This window comes from Hypanus sabinus, unplaced genomic scaffold (assembly GCF_030144855.1).
Source record: "Hypanus sabinus isolate sHypSab1 unplaced genomic scaffold, sHypSab1.hap1 scaffold_678, whole genome shotgun sequence".
In the NCBI taxonomy this organism is placed as follows: domain Eukaryota; kingdom Metazoa; phylum Chordata; class Chondrichthyes; order Myliobatiformes; family Dasyatidae; genus Hypanus; species Hypanus sabinus.
This window is the reverse complement of record NW_026781531.1, coordinates 104,274-126,291: the sequence shown is the minus strand read 5'-3', so window position 1 is coordinate 126,291 and position 22,018 is coordinate 104,274. Positions and strand designations below refer to the sequence as shown.

Sequence of the window (22,018 nt, the reverse complement as noted above, 5' to 3'; positions counted from 1 at the left end):
CCATCTTCTGTGTAAATACGGAAGCAGAAAAATATCTCCCCCATCTATTTTGTCTCCTCATATTCTGATCTTTCAGATGATTTTTTTTTCGCTTGCAATCTTTTTGCTCTCAACGCATCTGCAGAATCTCTGAGGATTTCCCTTCACCTTGTCTGCTGGGACAACCTCATGCCTTCTTTTATTTCTTTCATAAGTATTCACTTGAATTTCTTGTACCCCATTTCTTCCTATTTACCTGTAGCTGGTATGCACCTCCTTTTTATAGATCTGGGAGAGGAAAGCCAAAGGGCTGATAGACCTGCATGGTGGGAGGTGGGGGTAAGGGGGGGGGGGGGTTAATCTAAAGTTGCAGGGGGAATGGGAGCCTGAATATCAGAACAGATATTAGAGGGGTGGTGGAGACAGATGTTGTTCTGTCCTCAAAGTCAGGAATGAAAAAGTTGAGCATTGTGCTGTGAATCTGCTGAGCCCGGTATATTTCAATACAAGTAACAGTGTAGGACAGGTGGATGTGTTAAGGGCGTGGATCAACACCTGGAATTAAGATATCACTGTCATATTAAGAAGTTAGCATCTCGTAGGCCGCTTGTGACCCTGGCTATTTTTTTTAAAGGTCATAGCATCCATGAGCTTGAGAATAAGAGTATAAAGGCACAATTGCTTTCCCATGAGATAAGCTGAGCGGGTGAGCAGCCTTGGTGTGAGAAGCACATTGTGCCTTGTGTTTCTCATGGCTCCTGCAAGATAAGCAATTAGAGCGAGTGACTATTTACAAGGGCAGCAGACTTTGGGTGGTGGGCCTGTGTCTGTCTGCATCCAGACATAGAAGCAAATAAAACTGTTATACAAACAATTTATGACTGATAAAGTTAACAATACCCATCTGTAGAGAAACTAAGGGGGGTGAACCCACAGGTATCTGTTTACGTGACTGCATGATATAAAGAGAACTGTATTTGCTTCAGGAGAGAGAGACCCTCGAAGCAGCCTCCAAGAGAGAGTGCAACCCACGTGTGGAACCAAAGCAGATGGCCGTGATCTTAAATAATTTTTCATCTCTATTTACTCAGGAGATGGACAAAGGACCTACGGGAGTGTGGGAAAGTGGCATTAAAATCCTAGACATGTACAGTTTAAAGAAGAGAAGTTACTTTGCTGTTCAACTTCAAACATAGAAGTCTACAGCATATTCCAGATTTTTCAGCCTAAAATGTGCCAACCATGTAACTTACTCTGGTAACTGCCCAGAATTTCCCCAGCGCATAGCCCTCTATTTTCCTAAGCTCCATGTACCTATCTAAGAGGCTGTTAAAAGACCCTACTGTATCTGCCTCGACCACCGCTACCGGCACCCACAACTCTCTGTGTATAAAAAACTTATGCCTGACATCCCCATGGTAGCTATTTCCAAGCACCTTGAAACTATGCCCCCTCAAGTTAGCCATTTCAACCCTGAGAAAAAAACCTCTGGCTATCCACACGATCAATACCCCTCATCATTTTATACACCTAAAAAAGGCTCTAAATATAAACAAGGAAATTAAACCTTGCTTTGAGGATTTGTGAGAAGTATAGAAAATTATGAGGGTATGGATCAGGTAAATGCAGACAGCTTTTTCCACTGAGGTTGGGTGGGATGATAACCAGAGGTCATGGGTAAGTGGAAGGTGACCATTTAATGGGATAGTGTGGAAAAGCTCTTTACTGAAATGGTTGGGAGAGTGTGGAATGAGATGCCAGCGCAAGTGGTGAATATGACCTCAAATTCACGATTAAGAGAAGTTTGATAGGTACCTAGATTGTAGGGTTATGGAGGGTGATGATCCCGGAGCAGGTAGTTGTATTAGACAGCTTAAATGTTTTTTTCAGCATTGACTAGATGGGCCAAATAGCCTGTTTCTGTACAGAACTTCTCCATATTTCTATGGCAGAGAAGTTGTCCAAACTTGTTTGGAAGGGAAAAGGTAGGAGGGACAATGGAGCTGCAATGGCTAGAGTTTCTGGGAACAATTCGGGAGCCGAGTGATTGATACATCCCAAAGAAGTGGAAGTATTGGAAAGGCAGGAGGACACAACGTTGGCTGAAATGAGAAGCCAAAGCCAACATAAAAGCCAAAGTGAGGGCAAACAAAAGAGCAAAAACTATTGGGAAGCTTTTGGAAACTAACAGATAATGAGTAAAAAAAAAGTCAGATGAGCTCAAGGCTTGGAATTATGATTTGTAGTCATTAATGAGTCTTGGTAGCACCCAACGGACTGAGGCATTCAGAGGAACAAAATGATCCGGGCCTCAATATCTCCTGAAAAGCACGGCTCCCCACACCAGGTACCTTTCAGCTTTTGTTTCGGCAGGCACATTCAAACTCCACACGCTCAAAATTTCATTTCTGAAGGCCTCCCACTTACCATTGCCAGAAAACAGCCTTTCCCAAACCACACGTCAGATCCTTTCTGATACCATCCAAATTGACCTTTCTCCAATTTAGAATCTCAACCCGTGGTCCAGACCTCTCTTTTTCCATATTTACTTTGAATCTAATGGCATTATGATCACTAATGTCTGTCACCAGCCCTGGATCATTTCCTAACAGCTTATTGCATACTTCTGCATCGGGAATTCTACGTACTGAACAAGGGCACATTTGACAAACTCTACCCCATCTAGTCCTTTTACATTATGGGAGTCCTAGTCAAAATATGGAAAGTTAAAATCACTTATTGAATCAACCTTTGTTTCTTGGCATGGTCTGTGATACCCAAGGACATAGGGTGACAGAGGAAATGAAACACATTAACATTAGGAAGGAAATGGTGTTGAGAAGACTGATGGGACTGAATGCTGACAAATCCCCAGGTCCAGATGGTCTGCATCCTAGGGTATTAAAGGAGGTGGCCCTGGAAATTGTGGATGCATTGGTAATCATTCTCCAATGTTCCTTAGATTCAGGATCAGTTCCTGAGGATTGGAGAATGGCTAATGTTATCTTTCTTTTTAAGAAAGTAGGGAGGGAGAAAACAGAGAACTATCGACCTGTCAGCCTGACATCGGTGGTGGGGAAGATGCTAGAGTCCATTATTAAGGATGAAATAGTGGCATATCTAGATAGCAGTGATAGGATTGGGCTGAGCCAGCATGGATTTATCAAGGTTAAATCATGCTTGACTAATCTGTTGGAGTTTTTCGAGGATGTAACCAGGAAGTTAGACGGGGGAGATCTAGTGGATATAGTGTACCTCGATTTTCAGAAGGCATTTGATAAGGTCCCACATAGGAGATTGGTGGGTAAAATCAAAGCTCAGGGCCTCGGGGGGAAGACATTGACATGGATAGAAAACTGGCTGGCAGATAGAAAGTAAAGGGTAGTGGTGAATGGGTGTTTCTCGGAATGGCAGGTGGTGACTAGTGGGGTGCCACAGGGCTCGGTATTGGGACCACAGCTGTTTACAATTTATGTCAACGATTTGGATGAAGGCATTGAAAATAACATCAGCAAATTTGCTGATGATACTAAGTTGGGTGGTATGTTGGGTGACATGTGATGAGGATGTTAGGAGAATTCAGGGTGACCTGGATAGGCTGGGTGAGTGGGCAGATACTTGGCAGATGACGTTTAATGTGAATAAGTGTAAGGTTATCCACTTTGGGAGTAAGAACAGGAAGGCAGACTATTATCTGAATGGTGTAGAGTTAGGTAAGAGATCTAGGAGTCCTGTTCATCAGTCACTGAATGTGAATGAGCAAATGCAGCAGGCAGTGAAGAAGGCTAATGGAATATTGGCATTTATTACAAAGGGAATTTCAGTACAAGCGCAAGGAAATCCTCTTGCATTTGTACAGAGCCCTAGTGAGACTACACCTGGAGTATTGTGTACAGTTTTGGTCTCCAGGGTTAAGGAAGGACATCCTGGCTGTAGAGGAAGTGCAGCGTAGATTCACGAGGTTAATTCCTGGGATGTCTGGACTGTCTTACGCAGAGAGGTTATAGAGACTGGGCTTTTACACGCTGGAATTAAGGAGATTGAGAGGGGATCTGATTGAAACATATAAGATCATTAAGGGATTGGACAAGATAAAGGCAGGAAATATGTTCCAGAGTCCAGTACCAGAGGGTATGGTTTGAGAATAAGGGGTTGGTCATTTTGGACAGAGTTAAGGAAAAACTAAGGAGTTAAGGAGAGTTGTGGGGGCCTGGAATGCACTGTCTTGGAAGGTTGTGGAGGCCAATTCTCTAGATGCTTTCAAGAAGGAGCGAGATAAGTATCTTATGGATAGGGGAATCAAGGGATATGGGGACAAGGCAGGAACCGGGTATTGATAGTAGTTGATCAGCCATGATCTCAGAATGGTGGTGCAGGCTTGAGGGGTCGAATGGTCTACTTCTGCACCTATTGTCTATTGTGATCTCCCGACAAATCTGTTCCTCCAAACACCACAGACTGTTGCGTGGAAACAAGTCCTAGTAATTGATTCAATATCATAATTCCCTGTCCTGAGCTCATCTGGCTTTCCTACGATGCTTCTTGCATTGTGATATACACAGCTCAGCACATTCATCGCACCATGCTCAGCCATTTGATTGCTGACTCTGTCTGAGGTCTGAACAACATCTGACTGGTGTCAGAAAACAAACTCTCCCTCATTATCACAAAAACAAAGGAGCTGATTGTAGACGACAGGAGGAATGGAGACAGACTAACCTACATTGACACCAATGGATCTGGGGTTCAGAGGGTGAACAGCTTTAAGTTCTTTGGTATAAAAATCACCAAGATTTCACTTTGTCTGCACATACTGGCTATGTTGTGAGAAAAGCAAAACAGCACCTCTTTCACTTCAGACGGCTGAAGAAGTTTGCGATGGGGCCCCAAATCCTAATAACTTTCTGCAGGGACACAATTGAAAGCATCCTGACCAGCTGCATCACTGCCTGTTATGGGAACTGTACTTCCTTTAATCGCAGGAACCTACAGAGAGTGGTGTGGACAGCCCGGCATATCTGCAGATGTGAACTTCCCACTATTCAGGACATTTACAAAGCCAGCTGTGCAAAAGGGGCCCAAAGGATTTTGGGGACCCAATTCACCACAAACACCAACTGTTCCTGCTGCTACCATCCAGGAAACAGTACCAAAGCAAAAGGAGCAACAGGCTCCGGTCATCATCTTCCACCAGGTCATCAGACTGATTAATTCATGCTGATACAATTGCACTTTCATGTTGTATTGACAGTCCTATTTATTATTAATTACTATAAATTACACATTGCACATTTAGATGGAGATGTAATATAAAGGTTTCTACTGTTCATGTATATGAAGGATGCGCATAATAAAGTCAATTCAATTCAATCTCTCCACTATCTGTTCTGTCATTCTGCCTCCTATTCCCCTTACAATTTACATCACCCTCCCCCGCACTAGCTCTAGCAAGCCTCACTGCTAGAATATTAGACCCCTTCCTGTTCTGCTCCCCTAACTCACCAATCCCCTCTCACCCCTTTGACTTTCCTCTGCCAGGCAACTCCCCTCAACAGTTTCTAAAGTGGTCCACCTGTTGTTATGGGGGATGGCCGCAAGAGTACTCTGCGATGGCTATTTAACCTCATTTCCCTTCCTGACTCTCACCCAATTTCCTGTGTCCTGCACCTTGTGTGTAACTCACCTTTCTTCATGTAATATCTATTACGCCCTCCAACTGTTGGATGATCCAGAATTCATCCATTTCAAGTTCCAACTCCTTCAAGTGCAGGGTTACAAGCTGCAGCTGGATGCACATCTTGTAGGTGAGGGCCTCAAGGACACTGGAGGTCTCCTCACCTACCCACCAATGTCCCCCCTAATTTGTAATGACCAGTGTGCACATAAATCTTGTACTGTGCATTTTTAGCCAGTGACAAGATGTGCACAGTGAATTTTATATGGAGAGGCATTCATTTTAATAGCTAGCAAATCACTGTCGATAGGAACTTTGATCTCGTCTGGGTTCAATCGAGTTCATCTGCACTCTCACGCAACTGGTTTAACAGGCCTGGAACAGGTTGTTACGAAGGATGAACAGCTCTGATGGGCAGAAGGGTGCAGGGTTGCCCATGTCCCCCTCCCCTGGGAGAATTACAAACCGTTACTGTTGCCAGCCTGTTAATGAGAGAGAAAGAGATGGAGCAAAACATATTGGAATGGAACATTTGCTTCAGACAGGGGCTAGATAACACCGGGGGAGAGAGACCATATTATGACTCCTGTAAGACTCACGGCTCCGGAGAGGGCTGTTTACTTGGTACTATTCTGTTCATTAAAATTCCTCAGTGGACAGCCGGAGTGGGCTGGTTTGATGGGCTCAGCCATTCAAAACTGATTGACACCTGAGAGCCTGTGAGTAGGGATAAAAGTGAGGTCTGGGGATACACCTCTCAGACGCACCAAGAGACACACTAGTGAGCACTGTTTAAGTGTTGGAACCCACGAGAAAAGTTGGTGACATCAGAGACCGAATGAAGAATTTTAACTCACAGTGTTTATAGCGAGGCCGGTGGGGGCTTGTGGGTGAGTCCACCCTTGCCTGGGTGACGAGTCCACCATAGAAGAACGGTCTAGCTAAAGGTGAGAGGGGTCATACCTGAATGGCCACAACAACACATCAATAGATCAAGATCGTAAAGGAAGGTTTGCAAGACAATAGCTGTTACTGTTTGCTCACTCTCTCTCTCTCCAACAATTACAACACATCAACCAACAACTACCTCAGCCTGTATGAACTGAACTTTATACTCACATATGACAATTCATTATCCCCTAGACAATGATAGCTTGTTTATTATTGATTATTATTATACCCACACTTTTAAGTTTAGTATTGCTAACGTGTATTATCTGCATTGTTGATATTGATTTGTATATTTTACTAATAAACACTGTTTTGAAAATAAACGGATACTTCTATTTTTGCTGGTAAGACACCCAGTTACGGGGTACATAACAGGGTAATGAAGGATTTTCTCACCAGAGCTTTTGCACTTTGTTCATATGTGGTTTGCTTGCTAAATTACAATTTAAAAAGTCAGATTTCCAAATATCACTCCACTTCTTCCCACTTGCAAATTCTCCAGCAACTTTTGCATCACCACAATCCACACAGGTAACAACAGTTTCTATATTGGACATAAATATTTCCCCTGAACCCACCCCCAAATGACTGACAGTGGTGAAATCAGTGATGGCAATGCCAATGAATATGAAGGGAAGGGCAGTAGTCTGTCTCATTGTAGTCTGGCACATCTGTGATGTGAATGCTACTTGTTGCCAGACAGAATGAGATAAAACATGTTCTCACTGGTAGAAAAGTCCAGAGCAAGAGGAGTTAGAACAAGCAACACACACAAAAGGCAGGAGGAACTCAGCAAGCCAGGCAGAATCTATGGAAAAAAGAACTAATGTTGAATTCCGCCGGCATTTTGTGTGCGTTGCTTACATTTCCAGCATCTGCAGATTTTCTCTTGCTTGCGACTGGAGGTAGACCAAAGGTGATTTTCTCAACTGGTGATGTAAAAGATTTTGTGCCCTTTCTCTGAGTTCCCAAGCTGGAGCTCAGCTCTGTCTGAGAACCATCAGTTCCCATTCCCTGGGGCCCGTGTACGGATCGGGGGCTGAGAGAGAGGGAAGAGAGCAGGACTCTCCTGGGGTTGCGGGTCACAGGAATTGCCCCGAAATCGGTGTTTAAGGTAAAGAGACAGGAAATCGGTGTTTAAGGTAAAGAGACAGAAAATCGCTCTTACCTACACACGATATTTCAAAGGCCTTCTGAGTACTGTGCGCATGCGTCATACTCAGAGACGCCACAACCCTGACGCCTGCGCATTTCATCTGTGCTTCAATGCCGGCCAAAAACTATAACGCAGGGGCCTATGGGTATTCACGGTGCCATTAAACATTTCTGCAAGCACTGGTTTAATGTCCGTACCTCATTTTTTTTTCGTGTGTATAGAAAAATCTGCAGCTGTTTTAACGCAGAAAGCGGCTCCGATAAACAATATACTCAGTATCAACGTGTATCTCATGCCAAAGTAAAATGCAGATCTGAAACGCAGGAGATTCTGCATTTTGGAAATACAGAGACGCACACACACAAAATGCAGAAGGAACTCTGCAATTCAGGGAGCAACTAATTAGCGGAATACACAATCGAGCTGAAGGGGCTCCGCCTAAACGTTGTCTATTTATTCCTCTCCACATTTATTGCCTGATCTGTTAATTTCCACTACTATTTTCCAGAAATTAACCACCTTTTTTTTCGGGCAACCTGTTTCCAAATGTTTCCGATCTTTCTTTTGTAGCCACAGCCTGCTGGTTTGATTCCACCTCCTCCTCGTGAACTCCAGGCCCCATCTCTCTCTGGAGCCCCAAAGCCCTGACTAAGGCTGGCAACTCTTTGGTTTCCGACTGCACCATGGAAGATTCACTAGCTAGTCTACTATCAGACTTTAGAGATGCATTGTGTTGCGAGACCGCAGGTTCGTTTACTGTGAGTGTCGCTTTAAATGTCTGAGTGAGGCGGGACTGTGACGTCAGACACAAGCTGCGGCAGAGAGAGAGGGAGAGAGAGAGAGAGAGAGAGGGGGAAGTTGTTGGAACTTCCGCTTGTCACTGCTATGGGTTGCAATGCCCAGAAAATCGGGTTCATGATCGGCACGCCGTGCACAACGGATGTGTGACTGTCACTTCGTATAATCCATATTTGTGAATTTGCTGGAGTATACTGTGGTATCACTTTTGTTGGCCCTTACCTGGTATCGGGGTGTTCTACGGTAACCACTTGAAGACGGTATTCCTGTCACTGTCACCTGGTGATAGTTCGAAGTGGATTTCGGAACGAATCAACGGATAAGATCTTTGGCGACTGTTATTTCGTTTACCCAGCGTGGAATGTGTGTGGAATTCTTCGTAATTGCCCTCTCTCTACATGTTCGGGTGGATTTATAAATCTCTCCCCTCTCTCACGTATTCCGTGGATTACTGAACTTTTCTACCTTACCATTTTAGGACTTTAAGCATTGTTTCCCAAGCTTGATAGTTTGGAAGCTCTACATACATATATATATATATATATACGATAACGCTGTTAACTTCTGTTTGTTTCGTTTAATCTTTTATATTTGGAGTAGATACTGATAAAGATAGTGGATTTAACATCGAAACCAGACTCCATTAGTGATCTATTGCTGCTGGTACGTAACAATTCCAACAACCCAGCTGTCTGAGGCACAGTCCTTTAAAATTGGTGAAAATGACCCAAAACGTTGAAAAGAGCGGGGAAGAAGGAGTTTAACCAACTTCGTCCGGAGCCCTGAAGAACGTCACAACCACATTGAGCTCATCGTCTTGTTCAGCCCGGAGAAAATCATGCAGGAGATTCATGCAGGTGTATGAGATGATGAGAGGCATTGGTCGTGTGGATAGCCAGAGGCTTTTTTCCCAGGGCTGAAACGGCTAACACGAGGGGTAATAGGTTTAAGCTGCTTGGAAGTACCTACAGAGGAGATGCCAGAGCTAAGTTTTTTTAAACAAAGAGTGGTGCCTGTGTGGAATGCACTGCCAGCGCCGGTGGTAGAGGCGGATACAATAGGGTATTTTAAGAGACTCTTAGAGAGGTAAATGGAACTCAGGAAAATAGCTGTCTATGCGGTAGGGAAATTCTAGACAGTTACCAGAGTAATTTACATGGTCGGCACAGCTGTAATATGCTGTAGACTTCTATGATTCTATGAAATTCAACGGAAATCTCCTATCCCACTGTGTGGTGACTAGTTGAAACCTATCATCTCAGGGAGAGTGATAGGAGAATGGCACGGATAGGCTTTGATGTACTGATATGGAACAGAAACATGGGCAGGGGTAAGATAGGCCGAGTGGCTTTTCTAGCGTACATTGTGAGTGTGGTAAAGACAGTAACTACCTGAGACAGTGGAGTGAATACAGAACTGATTTATCTTTCACGGATCCACAATATTAAACACCAGTCTAGTTCAAGGCTAACATCAGCAGAACAGAAACCTCCAATGCTCAGTGACCAGGGTTCAATCCTGGGTGCGATGAGCAGTCGCAGGAACTGCAGAATCTGACAGTAACAGTCCCTCATGAACCTGCAGCTGCCTTCTGTCACCGTGATGGTTAAACATTTAACACGGAGCTGATTTGAACTTCCTCCCTGATGTGAAGTTGTTGGCGTTGCAGCAGCCGGGATGATTGAGTAAAACTCTTTGCTCACTCCGGACAGAAATGTGGCTTCTATTTATTGTGAACTCACCGGAGCATGACAAGGTGGGTTAACTGAATGAGTCTCTTCACACACACGGAGCAGGTGAACGGCCGCTTCCCAGGGCGAAGCTGCTGGTGTATCTGCGATGGCCGACTGAATCCCTTCCAAAATGAGAGCCAGTGAATGACATCAACAGGTACAAACAAGCTGGATGAACTCAGCAGGTCGGGCAGCATCCGTTGAAACGAGCAGTCAACGTTCGGGCCGAGACCTTTCGTCAGTGAATGACGTCACACTGCTATCAAGTCATGGCAATGTATCAAATCAGATCACGGACATGGACACGTGTTCGGGCTCTCCTTGCAGCGAGTGGGGCGCTGTCTTCCCCAACATCTCTGCCTCCACATTCAAGGATCGGTGGCATTCAAGTACTGGCGAACTGACAGATACAGCGGAACTAACGTGCTGTTGTGTTTGAGATTCCCATACACAAATCCTTTGACTTCTCTACACTGTTAAAACGTTACAAAGCACGTCAGTGGGTGAAGGACATTTCAACTCAGATAATTTTAGTCTCCATGGTGTCTTCTGATAAAAAAAAAACTCTGTCACAGCTCAGAACAATTTGGAGAAACAAGATTTCATCTTCTTACTGGCTACAGTTCCGGCATCAGGAACAATATCAAACTCTCCGCTTCCCTCTGTATCAAAATGGATCATTCCTCCCCTTCATCAATCTGTGACTTTGCTCAGCTTGTCTATCTCCTTCACATTCTTAGAAGGATGAGAAGGGATCTGATTGGTACAGATAAAATTATTTACGGATTGGACACACTGGAGGCAGGAAACATGTTCCCAATGTTGGGGGAGTCCGGAACCAAAGGCCACAGTTTAACAATAAGGGGTAGGCCATTTAGAACGGAGTTCAGGAAATTTTCACCCACAGGGATGAGGATCTATGGAATACTCTGCTGCAGAGGGCAGTGAAGGCCAATTCCCTGGATGTCTTCAAGAAAGAGTTAAGTAGAGCTTTTAAAGATAGCGGAGTCAAGGGATACGGGGATAAGGTATGAACGGGGTACTGATTGTGGATGATCAGCCATGGTCACATTGACTGGCGGTGCAGGCTCGAAGGGCCGAATGGCCTACTCCGGCACCTATTGTGTATTGTCATGCACCACACACCTACTGATATCACATTTTATTTATACGGCTGCGACTAGGGACTTTCTGATTATTATGTCCCCCCGGCATCTGTCGGTGGTAAACTGATCACCGGTCACCTGATCCCAGTTACCGCAGATCGTAATGCGAGATTGAAGCCTTTTCTATTTATTTGCATTCCTCAGAAATGACAACAGTTCAGTTAAGTTTCCTCCTGAGGTTCCAAAGCAGACGCTCAGTCTGTCTAATATTTCCACACAGTTAAAATGGGGAATTCGTTTTTTTCTTATCACGTACCGAGCTACTGTGAAAATCTTGCCTGCCGTACCATCCACACAGATCAATATATTACGACAGTACATTGAGCTGATATACGACAAAACAATAACTGTAACAAAGCATTATGGCTGCAGAGAAAGTGCAGTGTAGATAGACAGCTGGTGCAGGGTCACGTCGAGTTACATTGTGAGGTTAAGTCCATTTTATCGGACTGAAGACCATTCATTTGGATTATAACCACAGACAGGAAGCCGACATTGAGCCTGGTGGTACACGCTTTAAGGCTTTTGTGTCTCTTCCCCGATGGGGGAGCGGGTTTGCAGCAAGAATGTCCAGGTTGTGAGGATCATTGAGTACATGGCCTGCTTTTCCGAGGCTGGGGAAGTGTAGGAAGAGTCCATTGAGGGGAGGCTTGTTTCTCTGATGTTCTCGGCTCTCCAAAGTTCTCTGCAGTTCCTTGCGGTCATGGGCAGAGCAGTAGCCATACGAAGGCGTGACGTATCGACAAGAAGCTCAGAGACCTCGGCCTTCACCCTGTCTTGTGCAGCTGGATCCTGGACTTCCTGTCAGATCGCGAGAATGGGCTCCCTCACCTCTGTCTCTCTGACCCGCAGCACACATACCCCACAGGGGTGTCTCCTTGCCCCCACCTTTACTCTCTGTATATCCATGACTTGTGTCGCCACCCACAGCTCCAATCAGTTTATTAAATATGTGAGGACACTGCACTGACTGGCCTAATCTCAAATAATAACGAGACAGCCCACAGAGAAGAAGTCATCACCCCGACACAGTGGTGTCAAGATAACAATCTCTCCCTCATTGTGACAAAAACAAAGGAGCTGGTGGTGGATTACAGGAGGAATGGAAACAGGGACCAAATTCAACATTTCCAAGTCCGTTATTGCACATTTTAATATTGAATATGACAGAACGTATTGTATTTAAAATACGCATAATGACATATTTATAGATAATAGATTGTTACTGACAGAGAATCGTATCATTGTTTGTTCCGTGTGTTATCTGAATGTACTTGCCTGTGATGCTGCCACAAGTCAGTGATTCTCTACCTGTACCTTCCCGTACTTGTGCACTTGGCAATAAATTCAACAGGACCTGAGAAATCTCAGTGAGATTTGATTAGTGATGATAATCTCGGAAGCTCGGTAGGTGGAATGTATGAGACAATGAGTACACTGTTAAATGCAAAATCCTGAACTCTGTTGATGATCAGAGGGATCTCAGACTCCAAGTTCAACGCTCCCTGAAAGAGACTGCACAGATTGATCGGGTGGTTCAGAAGGCAAATGGCGTGGTTGCCATTAGTTGAAGCATTGAGTTCAAAAGTCGGGAAGTTGTGTTGCAGCCGTTACGAGCCTGCGGTCGTAACTGTTTCTTTAAGAGCGCCAGCGTGAGGAGGCGGGACTATGTCGTCAGTCACAGGCTGACGGCGCTGACTGTGGATTAACCATGAGAGAGAGAGAGAGAGAGAGAGAGAGATCTGCAGACAGGCAGTCGGCCCGTCTAAAGAGAGAAGGAGAGACTGGAAAAGCTGATAGCTTCAGTTTGTTGCAGCTGTGGCTTGGAACTCTCCTATGCCCAGAAGAGTGGGTTGATCATTGGTGCACAGAACCACAACGAACGTGTATGGTTGTCCCTTGTGTTAACCCTTGCTTGGGTATGTTGTACGGTAACCCCTGGTAGACGGTATTCCTGTGACAGGTCACTTTCGCTGATAACTCGTATATGGACAGATTCAACGGATAAAATGTTCGATGACGGTTATGTCGAAGTAACGGCCTTTTCTCTACGTTTCACCGTGGAACACAAATATCTCTCTGCCATCATTTATTCCGGGGATGACTGAACTTTCCTACTTTACCATCTCAAGACTCTAAGCTTTGTTCCCTCAGGCTCGATAGTTTAGAGTTATAGTTACACATATACACACATAACACTGTTACCTTTCCTTTATTTCGTTGTTACTATAAGTAGATACTAATAAAGAGAGTGGTTTAAACATCAAAACCAGACTCCAGTGTGAACTCTATTGCTGCTGGTTCGTCTCTAAAACGTAACAGTTCGTAACACAGTTTTAAGACCACATCTGAAGTATTTCATACAGTTCTGGTCGCCCCCATTCTCACAAGGATGTCGGGGCTTTGGAGAGGGCGCAGAAGCGGGTTACCAGGATTTTGCCTGGATTAGAGGGCATGAGCTGTAACGAGAGGTTGCACAAACTTGTGTTGTTTACTCCAGAGCGGCGCAGGCTGGGGTGAGACTGGACATTTATAAGATTACGAGAGGAATAAATAGAGTGGACAGACGATATATTTTTCCTGGGGGTGAAATGTCTAATACATTTAGGGTGAGAGGAGATGTGAGTGGCATGTTTGCTTCTTTCCAAAGAGTAATGGACAGCTGGAGTCACTGCCCCGGGAAGGGGGTGGGGGGGTGGGTGGAGAGAGAGAGAGAGAGCGCGCGCGAGGAGGAGTCACGTGATCCGATTTGCCCCTCCCATTTAACCACAGATGAGCTGCAACTCTGCGTCGCTTCCGAGGCCCCGCCCTCCGGATGATGCGCCTATATCTTTGCACATGCTCACAGTCTCCAGGTGGGTTGCGTTCTGCGGATTTGGGATCATTGTCTGGGGGCAGAAGAATCGGTGAGTATTGAGACCGATCCCGGGCGGGGAGATCCGATGTTGGCCTTGAGCCCCGAAATGAGGGCCTATTACTCATTTAGTACCCAGTTATCTGGGCTCGTCAGAAATGTATCGGCTTCACGGAATCTGCATTAAGCGATCCAAACCAGGAGCCCAGGCTGTCTATTTTCTCAGCACTGAAAGGGGAGTCCCGCCAACAGGTCACGTGAGACTGTGCGCCGCAGATCGGCCCCGCCCTCCGCTTTGTGACGCACGATCACGTGGTGTGTTGCGAACAAGGTTTACAAGAATAATCTCAGGAATGATCGGCTTTATGTTTGAGGAGCATTTGATGGTTCTGGACCTGTGCTCAATGGAGTTCAGAGGGACAGTGGGGTTGGTGGAGGGATGTATGGTTAAGTAAACCTACCGAATGCTGGATAGCCTGGATACAGTGGACATGGAGAGGATGTTTCCATTAGACGGAGAGTCTGTGATCTGACAGCATAGGCTCAGAATAAAGACGCTTCCCTTTAAAATTGAGGTGAGAAAATTTCTTCAGCCAAAGGATGTCTAATCTGTGGAATTTGTTGCCGCAGAGGGTGGTTGAGGCTGCCATTTGGTTATGTTTATGACAGAGATTAATATATTGATGATTGCTAAGTAGCTTCAGGGTTACAGGAGGAAGGCAGGAATATGGTGTTGGAATGAAAATCAGCCATGGTTGAATGGTGGGCAAACCAGATTGATCGAATCAACTAATTTTGTTCCTGTGTCTTGTGTCTTACCATGACTGAATGATGGCTCCTTCTTCTCCCATATCTTTTTGTGAAGTGTGAGGGACAATAAAAGATTGTTCACTGAGATCATTATATTCAACATTTAAATTTCAATGAGTTTTGCTCTTAGTAGCATTAAGCAGAAATGTTTGGTTCTCCTTACTATTGTCAATGTGCTTCATTATTTTTCATGTTAAAGTTAGACCTGCGGTGAGAGATTTATTGGAATAAAAAACCCAACTGGAAGCAAACCACGACTGAAGATGAGGGAACATCAACAAGTGAACCAGCCCGAGGATTGAGAGCATCAACTGAAGAGAATCCATCTGACTCGGAGATTCCAGTGATTCAGTCAGGAGAAAGTTTGGTGAGTCTCATTTACTCAAACACAGTCCTTTAGACATTACATACCTGTACAAAGGAAGGTGAGAAATAGTTGGAGGGAGACTGAATGTGCCCAGAAGAACCAGTTATGCCTCTGTCAGATCCAGTTGCAATCACTCCAGGTCTGGTAATGTGCTTCCAGCAGCCCAGCCCTTTAAAACCACTGCCATTCTGTGGAAGTCGAATCTGGAAAAAGTCACTCAAAGACCATATAAATACAAACTCTTTACTCCAAGCACCAGGGACTTACTCAGTTAGTCGCTCAAACAGGAACAGTCTATGACTGTTCCCGCCCAATCCACTAACTGACTAACAATTCCCCTTACACCACAGGTACCCAGATACCCACCACAGAAGGCAGGCTGGTTATTTACTATATTACAGCCCCTTAAGATAAATTACAAAATAGTCATAACGGCTTACACACACAGGACAGATTGAAGCTGTCCTATCTCTACGCATGAGTGCACAATTCAGATAAACATCCAGAAACCCTAGCTAGCTACCCTCAAGAAGAAATATGGCTCAGCATGGCTTGGTACATTGGCTGATCATCAGCAATTTCTTTCAGAAAAGCAGGCGGCTATTGTTTAAGGAAGTGTTAACCCTTTTACATAGTTCACCACTCCCTGCTTTTGATCATTACATGATCAAGCAGTAATTTTTTCACAGAGAAAGCAACCGTGTACAACATTGACTTATCAATGGATAAAAACAGTGCACAACAGTAAATATAACAATGATGTGCACAACTATTAAGCCATGCAATATCATGCCTCACATATTACCAAACAGGCCTTCAAATACTAACATTTCGACCCTTCGGTGAACCTGTGTAAATCCTGCCCTACTTTCTTGATGCTGTCAATCTCCCTGGCAGTGTGCTCGGAAAGGGATGTAATGTTGGTAGACTCATCAGGGATATAGGTGCAGCATTCTATGTCACTAATAGCACAGGTTCCCCCTTTCTCAGTGAGGATAAAATCTAAAGCCAAATGATTCTGTACGACTGTTTGCTGGATTGCACTCATTTCAGTGGAATTGTCTGTTTTCTTGGGCCTGTGTTTCTGTCAGAGCCCCTGCAGTATTGTGGCCAGCTCCTCAAGTGCTGTAGCTAAATTGATTATCTTTGGTGGATTCCTGGCTACTCCATAGGAGAGAACAGTGATCATCCAAAATCGCTCAGTCTCAGTTATTCCTCTCCACTACTGGGCACCTGCAAGTATGGTCAGGATGAATGTTTCCCAGTCTAGGAAGTTGTGTTTGGTGGGAGCCTGAGATACCATCCCTCAGAATACTGACAGCCACAGTCATCTCTGACTGGACCCCAGTTCCTCATCTATCTTCCCCTGGCGTTATTTGTGAAAGCCCAGGCTGAGAGTTCCTCACTCTGGCTGAGAGGGATTACTGACATTGGAATCATAGTTTTACTATGCTGCAGAATTTCGGCACAAACCCAGCAGGCCCCTAGTTCTACCTGTTCGGCATCGGTGTGACAGAGATACAGAAATGTGTTAACATGGGGACCCTGGATGCTGGGGTGATCCCTCTCAAAGACATAAACACGAATACCAGTGTTACATACCTGTAACAATTTAATTGAACCAGCAGCTATAGACCAGACATGGAGTCTGGTTTTGATATTAACACCACTATCTTTATTTGTATCTACTTATACTATAACAACTTAATCAAAACAATCAAAAGGGACCTTTGGGTTCAAATCCATACATCCCTCAAGGTTGCTGCACAGGTTGATACGGTGGTTAAGAAGGCCTATGGGCTGCTAGGCTTCATTAACAGGGGGATTGAGTTCAAGAGTAGAGAGGTCATGTTGCAACTCTACAAATCTCTGGTGAGACTGCACTTTAAGAGTATTACGTTCAGTTCTGGTCACCTCATTATAGGAAGGAGGGCATATGTACAAAATTAAGGGAGGGAAGTCTAGGGGAGACATCAGTGGTAAGTTTTTTTTACACAGAGGTTTGTGGGTGCCTGGAATGACTTGCCAGGGATGGTGTTGGAGGCTATAACATTAGGGCTATTTAAGAGCCTCTTGGACAGGCACATGGATGAAAGAAAAATAGAGGGTTATATGGTAGTGTGGATTTAGTACATTTTTTTTAAGGGTTATATGGGTCGGCACAACATGAAGGGCTGAAGGGGCTGTACTGTGCTGTAGTGTTCTATGGTTAACAGTGTTATGTGTATACATATGTGTAAATATAACTCCCAAACCATTGAGCTCAGGGAATACCAAGCTTAGAGTCTGAAGATGGTAAAGTATGAAAGTTCAGCTCATCCCCCGAATAAATGATGAAAGAGAGATATTTGTAATCCAAGGTGAATGTCGAGAGTAGGCAATTGCTTCCAATTCCACAAGTTCCACGGTGGTAAAACAGGATAACAGTCGCCGAAGATCTTATCCGTCTTCGTTCCAAATCCACATTTGAATTATCACCAAAACTAGCTGATAACAGGAGTACCGTCTTCAAAGGGAACTACCACCCAGGCAAGGGTTAACACACAGGTAGATTCCACAAGGTACTCTCAATCCAGATCCAACACACAAAGTATTACCGACAGTGATTTCCACAGAATACCTTTCTCACAAGTGGTCACCAGATAACGCACCCAAATCCAGTTAGGGTTAACAAGAGTTGTAGCCACGGGATACTCCATCAAAATCCCCATATGGATTATGTGAATTATCACCAACAGTGATTTGTCACGGGGTACCCTGTACAAGTGAGTTACCACCCAGGCAAGGGTTAGCACAAGTGGTCTTCACAGGACACTGCCAAACATAAAGATCCACTCCCGTGGATCAAACAAAGTGACAATCACACATTCAGTATTGTTCTGTGGGCACAGGAGAGTTCAAACAGCGAACTTCGGCCACTAGGTCCTTTGTTTCGAACCTTCCATCCTCTTTCTTTCTCTCCGTCTGACTGTCTGTCTCTGACTGTTCTTGCTTAAATAAAGCAAACTGCGAGCTATGTAAACACAAGCTGTGAGCAAGTGTAAACACGCTCCAGAGTGAAATAGTTCCACCCCTCCCTCTCTCTCAGTAAGAATCAAACAGCAGCCGAGAAAGCTGGCGGATGACGTCACTCAGGCACTCTCTCTTACAATGACAGTCCATGGCAAGAAACCTCGAGGTTCGACACACCACTATCAACCAATACATTTTCCTTTATTCCGAGAGAGCCCTTCTACTCAGTTCCTTCAGTAACACATTTGTAGTCTGTTCGATATATCCACCGAGATTGCCCCTTCAGTCTCAGAGCCGTGGAGTGGTCAGTAACACCTAATATGCTCCTCTCCACTGAGTTCTGAGTTTCCCTCAATCCCAGTTCTTGATCAGGTCAAAATTTCCAGGTTCTTGGGTGGGATAGTCACTCCTCTCTGCGTGGTAGTTCTCTTCCTTGTAAGCCAATCGTACCTGTGAATGGAATGCTTGGAAAAGTTTGTTTAGTTGGCATATGCATTTCCCCATCTCTTCCCCTAGGGTATGCATATCCAATTTACCTGGTAGACTTTCTGAGAACAATGGTGGACAAGGTCTTGGTCCACAGGGTGTCCTCATGGGCCGTCCATAAATGATTTCAGCTGGTGACAACACTGTTTTCCCCTGTGGGGTGACCCTCATGTGGAATAGGTCTAACAGTAGGACCTTCAACCAAGTGAGTCCAGTCTCCGCTGTTAGTTTGGCCAACTTACTCTTCAGAGCGCCATTGACACTTTACAATAAGCCAGCGGCCCGTGGGTGGTGTACAGAGTGGAATTGTTGCTTGATAGCTAATTTGTTACACACCCCTTCGCTTGCTTTCGCCACGAAGTGTGGGCGATTGTCAGAGCTCAGCATCTCTGGCAGGCCGTACCTGGGAATTATATCCCGTAATAATACCTTCACAACAGTCATAACAGTATTATTGGTAGTTGGAATAGCTTCAATCCATCTATTAAATACTTCTGTAATAACTAAGCAGTATCTATAGCAATGTATTCTAGGCAATTCAGTAACATCAACTTGTAGACACAAAAATGGTCAAGGGAGTCGTACCCGGTGTGCAGGGTGCAGGTTAGCAACCATTCCCTCCTTTTCCGGGTGTGTACATAATTGACCAATATAGGTAAAAACTGTGTAGGAACACAAACCTGTCCCACTGTGGTGTTCCAAAAACCTGGGTCGGGGTCTTTCTGGCACCCCATCTGGGACCACAGCTTGCACTCCTCCTCACAGGTGTCCCCCTAAGAAGTACGTAACTCTCGCATGTCTGGCAAACTTGTTCTGCCTGAGTCATGGAGGATTGCTTGATGGGAACCCGAGGAGACTACAACTATCGAGGATTGTGCAGCACTTTTTGCTGTCTAATCTGCTAAAGCATTGGGTTTAGTGACCTGTTTGGACATGCGGGTGTGGGCCGCACATTAATAATGGCCAGAACTCAAGGTAGCTGTGGAGCAGTGAGTAAGTTGTTTACAAAGGTGGCATTACTAATGGGGTGGCCAGAGGAAGTCAGGAATCCCCATGTTCCCAGAGAGCCCCGTAGTCATGTACAACTCCAAATGCATAACGGGAGTCCGTGTAATTGTTCTCACTTTTATCTGTTGCTCGGATACAGGCACAAGTCAGAGCAAACAGCTCAGGCTTCTGGATGAGACAGCTGCTTCAAAAGAATCCCGCTCAATTACTTCACTGTCAGTTACTATCGCATCACCAGAATATTGTTTCCCTGCTGGATCGACAAAAGGGCTTCCATTCTCATAAAACATTGCCTCGGGCTTGAGGGGATATAGCAGAATGGATGGGAATCTCTGTCCTCTTTTCATGGTGATCCAGATGGGGGGCAGTTTTAGAAATTAACAAGCAAGGCCAATTTCATGGCCTGAAATTGCGCAAAGATGGGGTACAGCCTCTTGGGTTCGGTCAATATTAAAAGAGAGTCTTACCAGATGTCCTGTCTTCACCTGAGTCCTTCCAGTATCAGAGTTGGCTTGCGGCCAAGTCTGGCCAGCCTCCCTCGGTGCTGGAGGCTTGTTTCATCAGGGTGTAGGCAAGGAACCCTAGGCTCTTTGGCTTGAACCCAAGGCAAACCCTCACGGTGTATGGGGAACCACCTGTCCTGTTTGTCACCAAAGGAAATCCGGAACTTCGGCCAGTAGTACACTGTTCTCTCTTCCTTTAACTGCTCTAATGTGACTGGGAACTTTGTCCCTAGAGGGGTGCATAATACTGGCTTTTCTCAATCCCCCTGGAATTCCACCTGCAGTGGCTGTGTATGTGAATACGTGCGTTCCGTGCCTTCGAACCCAGACAGAGTGATTGTAGTGTTTCATAGCTGGAATCCATTTTCCGATATTACTTCCTGATTGAGAGTGGCTGTGGTTGCCGGCATATCAATCATAAACGGAATTGGAATTCCAGCAACTTGCAATGTTCCGTTGGGCTCTTCCTGAGGGATGGTACTCACGGCAGGAAGCATCCTAGCTTGTTAATTTGAAAACGGGTTGTTGTCCCCACCTGTCTCTTGGTAGGTTTTTCTTCCCATTTCTGATCCCCAGATATCGCCCTCTTGTGTCCTTCTTCCCACTGAACATCTTCACCGTTAATATTAGTTCCCTTCAGGGTTGATTGGGATTTGAAAGTCAGGTCCCAACAATATGTTAAAGCTCGTCACATTCGATTTTGGTCATTGTCAGGCCATCCATGTTATTTGTTTTAATCATGTTGGCTAACTTAGTTGGTAAGTATTGGAGCAGTAGGGAGTTAAACTGGGGGGACAGATTCCCGCCTTTAAAGGCTTGGTCAGAAGTTTTTCAGTCCTCAGATGGAATCAGCAATCAAATGGCTGAGCATGGTGCGATGAATGTGCTGAACTGTGTATATCACAAAGCAAGAAGCATCGTAGGAAAGCCAGATGAGCTCAGGGCAGGGAATTAAGATATTGTAGCCATGATTGGGACTTTGTTGCACCCAATAGTCTGAGGGATTTAGAGGAACAAGATTTAGAGAGATTGCAGACCATGACAAGAAACAAAGGTTGATGCAGTAAGTGATTTTAACTTTCCATATATTGACTAGGACTCCCATAATGTAAAAGGACTAGATGGAGTAAAGTTTGTCAAATGTGCCCTTAATCAGTGCGTAGGATTCCCAACATAGAAGTGTGCAATAAGCTGTTAGGAAATGATCCAGGGCTGATGACAGAAATTAGTGATCGTAATGCCATGAGATTCAAAAGTAAATATGGAAAAAGAGAGGTTTGGACCATGGATTGATGTTCTAAATTGGAGAAAGGTCAATTTTGATGGTATCAGAAAGGATCTGATAAGTGTGGTTTGTGACTGGCTGTTTTCTGGCAAAGGAGTACTTCGTAAGTGTGAGGCCTTCAGAAGTGAAATTTTGAGGGTGTTGAGTTTGTATGTGTCTGTCAAAATAAAAGTTGAAAGGTAACTGATGCAGGGAACCTTGGTTTTCAAGAGATATTGAGGCCACGGATATTTTAT

The 22,018-nt window shown here is 44.8% G+C and overlaps 1 protein-coding gene across 1 annotated transcript in view; it reads left to right on the top strand.

Annotated features, from left to right (window-relative positions):
• Nucleotides 1-14,747: 14,747 nt before the first annotated feature.
• Nucleotides 14,748-22,018, top strand: part of LOC132389850 (zinc finger protein 239-like) — a 44,160-nt gene continuing 36,889 nt past the window's right edge. The window contains exons 1-2 of the mRNA XM_059962414.1: nt 14,748-14,886; nt 15,321-15,488. The gene's annotated coding sequence lies outside the window, so the exon portion shown is untranslated. The remainder of the gene's footprint in view (nt 14,887-15,320; nt 15,489-22,018) is intronic.